This window comes from Microchirus variegatus, assembly GCF_963457635.1.
Source record: "Microchirus variegatus genome assembly, chromosome: 15".
NCBI lineage: Eukaryota > Metazoa > Chordata > Actinopteri > Pleuronectiformes > Soleidae > Microchirus > Microchirus variegatus.
Window position 1 is genome coordinate 23190752 of NC_139816.1, and position 13041 is coordinate 23203792.

The following is a 13041-nucleotide window of genomic DNA, read 5'->3' on the forward strand; positions in this document are numbered from 1 at the left end:
ATGAACATATAAACATAGAAAAACAGAAAACAAGTCCAAACAATGAAATAATTGCAACATTTTACACTGAGTGTCCAGAAGTAACATTGTAAAGATGTTATGTTCATTTTTAAGGTTTATATCATGTGGCAGGAGAAAAAAATGGAAAATCTCCAAATGAGCTGAACTCACTCTAATGTACACATAAACATAGAAAAATAGGAAACAAGTCCAAACAATGAAATATTTGCAAAATTTTACACTGAGTGTCCAGAAGTAACATTGTAAAGATGTTATGTTCATTTTTTTAAGTTTATATCATATGGCAGGAGAAAAAAATGGAAAATCTCCAAATGAGCTTAACTCACTCCAATGCGCAAGTAAACATAGAAAAACAGAAAACAAGTCCAAACAATGAAATAATTGCAAATGTTAACACTCAGTGTCCAGAAGTAACATTGTAAAGATGTTATGTTCACTTGTTAAGGTTTATATCATGTGGAAGTAGAAAAAAATGGAAAATCTCCAAATGAGCTTAACTCACTCTAATGAACACATAAACATAAAAAAACAGAAAACAAGTCCAAACAATGAAATAATTCCAACATTTTACACTGAGTGTCCAGAAGTAACATTGTAAAGATGTTATGTTCACTTTTTAAGGTTTTTATAATGTGGCAGGAAAATGAAATGGAAAATCTCCAAATGAGCTTAAATCACTCTGATGTACACATAAACATAGAAAAACAGAAAACAAGTCCAAACAATGAAATAATTGCAACATTTTACACTGAGTGTCCAGAAGTAACATTGTAAAGATGTTATGTTCATTTTTTTAAGTTTATATCATATGGCAGGAGAAAAAAATGGAAAATCTCCAAATGAGCTTAACTCACTCCAATGCGCAAGTAAACATAGAAAAACAGAAAACAAGTCCAAACAATGAAATAATTGCAAATATTAACACTCAGTGTCCAGAAGTAACATTGTAAAGATGTTATGTTCACTTGTTAAGGTTTATATCATGTGGAAGTAGAAAAAAATGGAAAATCTCCAAATGAGCTTAACTCACTCTAATGAACACATAAACATAAAAAAACAGAAAACAAGTCCAAACAATGAAATAATTCCAACATTTTACACTGAGTGTCCAGAAGTAACATTGTAAAGATGTTATGTTCACTTTTTAAGGTTTTTATAATGTGGCAGGAAAATGAAATGGAAAATCTCCAAATGAGCTTAAATCACTCTGATGTACACATAAACATAGAAAAACAGAAAACAAGTCCAAACAATGAAATAATTGCAACATTTTACACTGAGTGTCCAGAAGTAACATTGTAAAGATGTTATGTTCATTTTTTAAGGTTTTATCATGTGGCAGGAGAAAAAAATGGAAAATCTCCAAATGAGCTTAACTCACTCGAATGTACACATAAACATAGAAAAACAGAAAAGAAGTCCAAACAATGAAATAATTGCAACATTTTTACTGAGTGTCCAGAAGTAACATTGTAAAGATGTTATGTTCACTTTTTAAGGTTTATATCATGTGGCAGGAGAAAAAAATGGAAAATCTCCAAATGAACTTAACTCACTCCAATGTACACATAAACATAGAAAAACAGAAAACAAGTCCAAACAATGAAATAATTGCAAAAATTTACACTGAGTGTCCAGAAGTAACATTGTAAAGATGCTATGTTCACTTTTTAAGGTTTATATCATGTAGCAGGAGATAAAAATGGAAAATCTCCAAATGAGCTTAACTCACTCCAATGCGCAAGTAAACATAGAAAAACAGAAAACAAGTCCAAACAATGAAATAATTGCAAAAATTTACACTGAGTGTCCAGAAGTAACATTGTAAAGATGCTATGTTCACTTTTTAAGGTTTATTCCATGTAGCAGGAGAAAAAAATGGAAAATCTCCAAATGAGCTTAACTCACTCCAATAGGCAAGTAAACATAGAAAAACAGAAAACAAGTCCAAACAATGAAATAATTGCAAAAATTTACACTGAGTGTCCAGAAGTAACATTGTAAAGATGTTATGTTCACTTTTTAAGGTTTATTCCATGTAGCAGGAGAAAAAAATGGAAAATCTCCAAATGAGCTTAACTCACTCCAATGCGCAAGTAAACATAGAAAAACAGAAAACAAGTCCAAACAATGAAATAATTGCAAAAGTTTACACTGAGTGTCCAGAAGTAACATTGTAAAGATGTTATGTTCATTTTTTTAAGTTTATATCATATGGCAGGAGAAAAAAATGGAAAATCTCCAAATGAGCTTTACGCACTCTAATGAACACATAAACATAGAAAAACAGAAAACAAGTCCAAACAATGAAATAATTGCAACATTTTAGACTGAGTGTCCAGAAGTAACATTGTAAAGATGTTATGTTCACTTTTTAAGGTTTATATCCCGATAGAGCGACGTGGGCGCCCTTTCAAGTGGGCCCACCACCCACATGAAGGGCCATAAGGGGCCGGTGCAATGTGATATGGGTGGCAGTCGTGGGCGGGGGCCCCGACGGCCAATCGCGGGACAACAATCCTAGCTATGGGGACATGGAATGTCACCTCGCTGGGGGGGAAGGAGCCTGAACTTGTGCGGGAGGTGGAGCGATACCGACTAGAAATAGTCGGGCTCACCTCCACGCACAGTCTGGGCTCTGGAACCCAACTCCTTGAGAGAGGCTGGACTCTCTACTACTCTGGAGTTGCCCAAGGTGAGAGGCGGCGGGCTGGTGTGGGCTTGCTTATAGCTCCCCAGCTCAGCCGCCATGTGTTGGAGTTCTCCCCGCAGAGCGAAAGGGTCGCGTCCCTCCGCCTTCGGGTGGGGGGTAGGTCTCTCACTGTTGTTTCGGCTTACAGGCCGAACAGCAGTGCGGAGTACCCGGCCTTTTTGGAGTCCCTGGAAGGCGTACTGGAAAGTGCTCCAACCGGGGACTCCGTAGTTCTGTTGGGAGACTTCAATGCTCACGTGGGTAATGACAGTGTGACCTGGAGGGGCGTGATTGGGAGGAATGGCCTCCCCGATCTGAACCCGAGTGGTGTTTTGTTATTGGACTTCTGTGCTAGTCATGGTTTGTCCATAACAAACACCATGTTCAAGCATAAGGGTGTCCATCAGTGCACGTGGCACCAGGACACCCTAGGCCGGAGGTCAATGATCGACTTTGTGGTCGTGTCATCTGGCCTCCGACCGCATGTCTTGGACACTCGGGTGAAGAGAGGGGCTGAGCTGTCAACCGATCACCACCTGGTGGTGAGTTGGATCCGCTGGCGGGGGAGGAAGCTGGACAGACTTGGCAGGCCCAAGCGTGTTGTGAGGGTCTGTTGGGAACGCCTGGCGGAATCACCTGTCAGGGAGGTCTTCAACTCCCACCTCCGGGAGAGCTTTGACTAGATCCCGAGGGAAGCTGGAGATATTGAGTCAGAGTGGACCATGTTCTCCACTTCCATTGTGGACGCGGCTGTTCGAAGCTGCGGCCGTAAGGTCTCCGGTGCCTGTCGTGGCGGCAATCCCCGAACCCGGTGGTGGACGCCGGAAGTAAGGGATGCTGTCAAGCTGAAGAAGGAGTCCTATCGAGCCTGGTTGGTTCGAGGGACTCCTGAGGCAGCTGACAGGTACCGACAGACCAAGCGGACGGCGGCCCGAGCAGTCGCAGAAGCAAAAACTCGGGTCTGGGAAAAGTTCGGGGAGGCCATGGAGGAGGACTACCGGTCGGCCTCGAAGAGATTCTGGCAAACTGTCCGGCGCCTCAGGAGGGGGAAGCAGTACTCCGCCAACACTGTCTACAGTGGGGGTGGGGAGCTGTTGATCTCGACTGGGGACATCGTTGGGCGGTGGAAGGAATACTTCGAGGATCTCCTCAATCCCACTGACGCATTCCCCAGAGGAAGCAGAGGCTGGGGACTCAGGGGTCGACTCATCCATTACCCAAGCTGAAGTCACTGAGGTGGTTAGGAAGCTGCCCAGTGGCAAGGCACCGGGAGTGGATGAGATCCGACCTGAGTACCTTAAGTCTCTGGATGCTGTAGGGCTGTCCTGGTTAACACGTCTCTGCAGCATTGCGTGGCGGTTGGGGACAGTGCCTCTGGAATGGCAGACCGGGGTGGTGGTCCCTCTTTTTAAAAAGGGGGATCGGAGGGTGTGTTCCAACTATCGGGGGATCACACTCCTCAGCCTCCCGGGGAAAGTCTATTCCAGGGTACTGGAGAGGAGAGTTCGGCCGATAGTCGAACCTCGGATTCAAGAGGAACAATGCGGCTTTCGTCCTGGCCGTGGAACACTGGACCAGCTCTATACCCTTCGCAGGGTGCTCGAGGGTTCATGGGAGCTTGCTCAACCAGTCCACATGTGTTTTGTGGACTTGGAGAAGGCTTTCGACCGTGTCCCTCGTGGCATTCTGTGGGGGGTGCTCCGGGAGTATGGGGTCGGGGGCCCTTTGCTAAGGGCCGTGCGGTCCCTGTACGACCGGAGCAGGAGCTTGGTTCGCATCGCCGGCAGTAAGTCAGACTTGTTCCCAGTGCATGTCGGACTCCGGCAGGGCTGCCCTTTGTCACCGGTTCTGTTCATTATTTTTATGGACAGAATTTCTAGGCACAGCCGGGGGCCGGAAGGGGTCCAGTTCGGGAGCGGTTGGATTCCATCTCTGCTCTTTGCAGATGATGTGGTCTTGATGGCTCCTACGAACCAGGAACTCCAGAATGCGCTGGGGCGGTTTGCAGCCGAGTGTGAATCGGCGGGGATGAGAATTAGCACCTCTAAGTCCGAGGCCATGGTTCTCGACCGGAAAAAGGTGGCTTGCTCCCTCCGGGTCGGGGAGAGATCCTGCCTCAGGTGGAGGAGTTTAAGTATCTTGGGGTCTTGTTCACGAGTGAGGGAAGGATGGAGCGTGAGATTGACAGGCGGATCGGTGCAGCGGCCGCAGTAATGCGGTCGTTGTATCGGTCCGTTGTGGTGAAGAAGGAGCTGAGCCGAAAGGCAAAGCTCTCGATTTACCGGTCAATCTACGTTCCTACCCTCACCTATGGTCATGAGCTTTGGGTTATGACCGAAAGAACAAGATCCCGGATACAAGCGGCTGAAATGAGTTTTCTCCGCAGGGTGGCGGAGCGCTCCCTTAGAGATAGGGTGAGGAGCTCTGTCACCCGGGAGGAGCTCGGAGTAGAGCCGCTGCTCCTCCACATCGAGAGGAGCCAGCTGAGGTGGCTCGGGCATCTGAATCAGATGCCCCCTGGACGCCTCCCTCGGGAGGTGCTCCGGGCATTTCCCACCGGGAGGAGACCCAGAGGAAGACCCAGGACACGCTGGAGTGACTACGTCACCCGGCTGGCCTGGGAACGCCTTGGGGTCCCCCCGGAAGAGCTGGAGGAAGTGTCCTGCGAGAGGGAGGTCTGGGCATCCCTTCTCAGACTGCTGCCCCCGTGACCCGGCCCCGGATAAGCGGTGGAAAATGGATGGATGGATGGATCATGTGGAAGGAGAAAAAAAGTGGAAAATCTCCAAATGAGCTTAACTCACTCTAATGTACACATAAACATAAAAAAACAGAAAACAAGTCCAAACAATGAAATAATTCCAACATTTTACACTGAGTGTCCAGAAGTAACATTGTAAAGATGTTATGTTCACTTTTTAAGGTTTTTATAATGTGGCAGGAAAATAAAATGGAAAATCTCCAAATGAGCTTAACTCACTCTGATGAACACATAAACATAGAAAAACAGAAAACAAGTCCAAACAATGAAATAATTGCAACATTTTACACTGAGTGTCCAGAAGTAACATTGTAAAGATGTTATGTTCACTTTTTAAGGTTTATATCATGTGGCAGGAGAAAAAAATGGAAAATCTCCAAATGAGCTTAACTCACTCCAATGCGCAATTAAACATAGAAAAACAGAAAACAAGTCCAAACAATGAAATAATTGCAACATTTTACACTGAGTGTCCAGAAGTAACATTGTAAAGATGTTATGTTCACTTTTTAAGGTTTATATCATGTGGCAGGAGAAAAAAATGGAAAATCTCCAAATGAGCTTAACTCACTCCAATGTACACATAAACATAGAAAAACAGAAAACAAGTCCAAACAATGAAATAATTGCAAAAATTTACACTGAGTGTCCAGAAGTAAGATTGTAAAGATGTTATGTTCATTTATTAAGGTTTATATCATGTGGCAGGAGAAAAAAATGGAAAATCTCCAAATGAGCTTAACTCACTCTGATGAACATATAAACATAGAAAAACAGAAAACAAGTCCAAACAATGAAATAATTGCAAAAGTTTACACTGAGTGTCCAGAAGTAACATTGTAAAGATGTTATGTTCATTTTTTTAAGTTTATATCATATGGCAAGAGAAAAAAATGGAAAATCTCCAAATGAGCTGAACTCACTCTAATGTACACATAAACATAGAAAAATAGGAAACAAGTCCAAACAATGAAATAATTGCAAAATTTTACACTGAGTGTCCAGAAGTAACATTGTAAAGATGTTATGTTCATTTTTTTAAGTTTATATCATATGGCAGGAGAAAAAAATGGAAAATCTCCAAATGAGCTTAACTCACTCCGATGCGCAAGTAAACATAGAAAAACAGAAAACAAGTCCAAACAATGAAATAATTGCAAATGTTAATACTCAGTGTCCAGAAGTAACATTGTAAAGATGTTATGTTCACTTGTTAAGGTTTATATCATGTGGAAGTAGAAAAAAATGGAAAATCTCCAAATGAGCTTAACTCACTCTAATGAACACATAAACATAAAAAAACAGAAAACAAGTCCAAACAATGAAATAATTCCAACATTTTACACTGAGTGTCCAGAAGTAACATTGTAAAGATGTTATGTTCACTTTTTAAGGTTTTTATAATGTGGCAGGAAAATAAAATGGAAAATCTCCAAATGAGCTTAAATCACTCTGATGAACACATAAACATAGAAAAACAGAAAACAAGTCCAAACAATGAAATAATTGCAACATTTTACACTGAGTGTCCAGAAGTAACATTGTAAAGATGTTATGTTCACTTTTTAAGGTTTATATCATGTGGCAGGAGAAAAAAATGCAAAATCTCCAAATGAGCTTAACTCACTCCAATGTACACATAAACATAGAAAAACAGAAAACAAGTCCAAACAATGAAATAATTGCAAAAGTTTGCACTTTGTGTCCAGAAGTAACATTGTAAAGATGTTATGTTCATTTTTTAAGGTTTTATCATGTGGCAGGAGAAAAAATGGAAAATCTCCAAATGAGCTTAACTCACTCTTATGTACACATAAACATAGAAAAACAGAAAACAAGTCCAAACAATGAAATAATTGCAACATTTTACACTGAGTGTCCAGAAGTAACACTGTAAAGATGTTATGTTCACTTTTTAAGGTTTATATCATGTGGCAGGAAAAAAAAATGGGAAATCTCCAAATGAGCTTAACTCACTCTAATGTACACATAAACATAGAAAAACAGTAAACAGCTCCAAACAATGAAATATTTGCATAATTTTACACTGAGTGTCCAGAAGTAACATTGTAAAGATGTTATGTTCATTTTTTAAGTTTATATCATGTGGCAGGAGAAAAAAATGGAAAATCTCCAAATGAGCTTAACTCACTCTAATGTACACATAAACATAGAAAAACAGAAAACAAGTCCAAACAATGAAATAATTGCAACATTTTACACTGAGTGTCCAGAAGTAACATTGTAAAGATGTTATGTTCACTTTTTAAGGTTTATATCATGTGGCAGGAGAAAAAAATGGAAAATCTCCAAATGAGCTTAACTCACTCCAATAGGCAAGTAAACATAGAAAAACAGAAAACAAGTCCAAACAATGAAATAATTGCAACATTTTACACTGAGTGTCCAGAAGTAACATTGTAAAGATGTTATGTTCACTTTTTAAGGTTTATATCATGTGGCAGGAGAAAAAAATGGAAAATCTCCAAATGAGCTTAACTCACTCCAATAGGCAAGTAAACATAGAAAAACAGAAAACAAGTCCAAACAATGAAATAATTGCAACATTTTACACTGAGTGTCCAGAAGTAACATTGTAAAGATGTTATGTTCACTTTTTAAGGTTTATATCATGTGGCAGGAGAAAAAAATGGAAAATCTCCAAATGAGCTTAACTCACTCCAATGTACACATAAACATAGAAAAACAGAAAACAAGTCCAAACAATGAAATAATTGCAAAAGTTTGCACTGAGTGTCCAGAAGTGACATTGTAAAGATGTTATGTTCATTTTTTAAGGTTTATATCATGTGGCAGGAGAAAAAAATGGAAAATCTCCAAATGAGCTTAACTCACTCCAATGCACAATTAAACATAGAAAAACAGAAAACAAGTCCAAACAATGAAATAATTGCAAAATTTTACACTGAGTGTCCAGAAGTAACATTGTAAAGATGTTATGTTCACTTTTTTAAGTTTATATCATATGGCAGGAGAAAAAAATGGAAAATCTCAAAATGAGCTGAACTCACTCTAATGTACACATAAACATAGAAAAATAGGAAACAAGTCCAAACAATGAAATGATTGCAAAATTTTACACTGAGTGTCCAGAAGTAACATTGTAAAGATGTTATGTTCATTTTTTAAGGTTTATATCATGTGGCAGGAGAAAAAAATGGAAAATCTCCAAATGAGCTTAACTCACTCCAATGCGCAATTAAACATAGAAAAACAGAAAACAAGTCCAAACAATGAAATAATTGCAAAATTTTACACTGAGTGTCCAGAAGTAACATTGTAAAGATGTTATGTTCACTTTTTAAGGTTTATATCATGTGGCAGGAGAAAAAATGGAAAATCTCCAAATGAGCTTAACTCACTCTTATGTACACATAAACATAGAAAAACAGAAAACAAGTCCAAACAATGAAATAATTGCAACATTTTACACTGAGTGTCCAGAAGTAACACTGTAAAGATGTTATGTTCACTTTTTAAGGTTTATATCATGTGGCAGGAAAAAAAAATGGAAAATCTCCAAATGAGCTTAACTCACTCTAATGTACACATAAACATAGAAAAACAGTAAACAGCTCCAAACAATGAAATATTTGCATAATTTTACACTGAGTGTCCAGAAGTAACATTGTAAAGATGTTATGTTCATTTTTTAAGTTTATATCATGTGGCAGGAGAAAAAAATGGAAAATCTCCAAATGAGCTTAACTCACTCTAATGTACACATAAACATAGAAAAACAGAAAACAAGTCCAAACAATGAAATAATTGCAACATTTTACACTGAGTGTCCAGAAGTAACATTGTAAAGATGTTATGTTCACTTTTTAAGGTTTATATCATGTGGCAGGAGAAAAAAATGGAAAATCTCCAAATGAGCTTAACTCACTCCAATAGGCAAGTAAACATAGAAAAACAGAAAACAAGTCCAAACAATGAAATAATTGCAAAATTTTACACTGAGTGTCCAGAAGTAACATTGTAAAGATGTTATGTTCACTTTTTTAAGTTTATATCATATGGCAGGAGAAAAAAATGGAAAATCTCCAAATGAGCTGAACTCACTCTAATGTACACATAAACAGAAAAATAGGAAACAAGTCCAAACAATGAAATGATTGCAAAATTTTACACTGAGTGTCCAGAAGTAACATTGTAAAGATGTTATGTTCATTTTTTAAGGTTTATATCATGTGGCAGGAGAAAAAAATGGAAAATCTCCAAATGAGCTTAACTCACTCCAATGCGCAATTAAACATAGAAAAACAGAAAACAAGTCCAAACAATGAAATAATTGCAAAATTTTACACTGAGTGTCCAGAAGTAACATTGTAAAGATGTTATGTTCACTTTTTAAGGTTTATATCATGTAGCAGGAGAAAAAAATGGAAAATCTCCAAATGAGCTTAACTCACTCCAATGCGCAAGTAAACATAGAAAAACAGAAAACAAGTCCAAACAATGAAATAATTGCAAAAGTTTACACTGAGTGTCCAGAAGTAACATTGTAAAGATGTTATGTTCATTTTTTTAAGTTTATATCATATGGCAGGAGAATAAAATGGAAAATCTACAAATGAGCTGAACTCACTCCAATGCGCAAGTAAACATAGAAAAACAGAAAACAAGTCCAAACAATGAAATAATTGCAAAATTTTACACTGAGTGTCCAGAAGTAACATTGTAAAGATGTTATGTTCATTTTATTAAGTTTATATCATATGGCAGGAAAAAAAAATGGAAAATCTCCAAATGAGCTTAACTCACTCCAATGCGCAAGTAAACATAGAAAAACAGAAAACAAGTCCAAACAATAAAATAATTGCAAATGTTTACACTGAGTGTCCAAGAAGTAACATTGTAAAGATGTTATGTTCAAATTTTAAGGTTTATATCATGTGGCAGGAGAAAAAAATGGAAAATCTCCAAATGAGCTTAACTCACTCTAATGTACACATAGACATAGGAAAACAGTAAACAAGTCCAAACAATGAAATATTTGTAAAATTTTACACTGAGTGTCCAGAAGTAACATTGTAAAGATGTTATGTTAACTTTTTAAGGTTTATATCATGTGGCAGGAGAAAAAAATGAAATCTCCAAATGAGGTTAACTCACTGCAATGCGCAAGTAAACATAGAAAACAGAAAACAAGTCCAAACAATGAAATAATTACAAAATTTTACACTGAGTGTCCAGAAGTAACATTGTAAAGATGTTATGTTCACTTTTTAAGGTTTATATCATGTGGCAGGAGAAAAAAATGGAAAATCTCCAAATGAGCTTAACTCACTCCAATAGGCAAGTAAACATAGAAAAACAGAAAACAAGTCCAAACAATGAAATAATTGCAACATTTTACACTGAGTGTCCAGAAGTAACATTGTAAAGATGTTATGTTCACTTTTTAAGGTTTATATCATGTGGCAGGAGAAAAAAATGGAAAATCTCCAAATGAGCTTAACTCACTCCAATAGGCAAGTAAACATAGAAAAACAGAAAACAAGTCCAAACAATGAAATAATTGCAACATTTTACACTGAGTGTCCAGAAGTAACATTGTAAAGATGTTATGTTCACTTTTTAAGGTTTATATCATGTGGCAGGAGAAAAAAATGGAAAATCTCCAAATGAGCTTAACTCACTCTAATGTACACATAAACATAGAAAAACAGTAAACAGCTCCAAACAATGAAATATTTGCATAATTTTACACTGAGTGTCCAGAAGTAACATTGTAAAGATGTTATGTTCATTTTTTTAAGTTTATATCATGTGGCAGTAGAAAAAAATGGAAAATCTCCAAATGAGCTTAACTCACTCTAATGTACACATAAACATAGAAAAACAGAAAACAAGTCCAAACAATGAAATAATTGCAACATTTTACACTGAGTGTCCAGAAGTAACATTGTAAAGATGTTATGTTCACTTTTTAAGGTTTATATCATGTGGAAGGAGAAAAAAATGGAAAATCTCCAAATGAGCTTAACTCACTCCAATAGGCAAGTAAACATAGAAAAACAGAAAACAAGTCCAAACAATGAAATAATTGCAAAATTTTACACTGAGTGTCCAGAAGTAACATTGTAAAGATGTTATGTTCACTTTTTAAGGTTTATATCATGTGGCAGGAGAAAAAAATGGAAAATCTCCAAATGAGCTTAACTCACTCTGATGAACACATAAACATAGAAAAACAGAAAACAAGTCCAAACAATGAATTAATTGCAACATTTTACACTGAGTGTCCAGAAGTAACATTGTAAAGATGTTATGTTCACTTGTTAAGGTTTATATCATGTGGAAGGAGAAAAAAATGGAAAATCTCCAAATGAGCTTAACTCACTCTAATGTACACATAAACATAGAAAAACAGAAAACAAGTCCAAACAATGAAATAATTGCAACATTTTACACTGAGTGTCCAGAAGTAACATTGTAAAGATGTTATGTTCACTTTTTAAGTTTTATATCATGTGGCAGGAGAAAAAAATGGAAAATCTCCAAATGAGCTTAACTCACTCTGATGAACACATAAACATAGAAAAACAGAAAACAAGTCCAAACAATGAAATAATTGCAACATTTTACACTGAGTGTCCAGAAGTAACATTGTAAAGATGTTATGTTCACTTTTTAAGGTTTATATCATGTGGCAGGAGAAAAAAATGGAAAATCTCCAAATGAGCTTAACTCACTCCAATAGGCAAGTAAACATAGAAAAACAGAAAACAAGTCCAAACATGAAATAATTGCAACATTTTACACTGAGTGTCCAGAAGTAACATTGTAAAGATGTTATGTTCACTTTTTAAGGTTTATATCATGTGGCAGGAGAAAAAAATGGAAAATCTCCAAATGAGCTTAACTCACTCCAATAGGCAAGTAAACATAGAAAAACAGAAAACAAGTCCAAACAATGAAATAATTGCAACATTTTACACTGAGTGTCCAGAAGTAACATTGTAAAGATGTTATGTTCATTTTTTTAAGTTTATATCATGTGGCAGGAGAAAAAAAAGGAAAATCTCCAAATGAGCTTAACTCACTCTAATGTACACATAAACATAGAAAAACAGAAAACAAGTCCAAACAATGAAATAATTGCAAAATGTTACACTGAGTGTCCAGAAGTAACATTGTAAAGATGTTATGTTCACTTTTTAAGGTTTATATCATGTGGCAGGAGAAAAAAATGGAAAATCTCCAAATGAGCTTAACTCACTCTGATGAACACATAAACATAGAAAAACAGAAAACAAGTCCAAACAATGAAATAATTACAATATTTTACACTGAGTGTCCAGAAGTAACATTGTAAAGATGTTATGTTCACTTTTTAAGGTTTATATCATGTGGCAGGAGAAAAAAATGGAAAATCTCCAAATGAGCTTAACTCACTCCAATAGGCAAGTAAACATAGAAAAACAGAAAACAAGTCCAAACAATGAAATAATTGCAAAATTTTACACTGAGTGTCCAGAAGTAACATTGTAAAGATGTTATGTTCACTTTTTAAGGTTTATATCATGTGGGAGGAGAA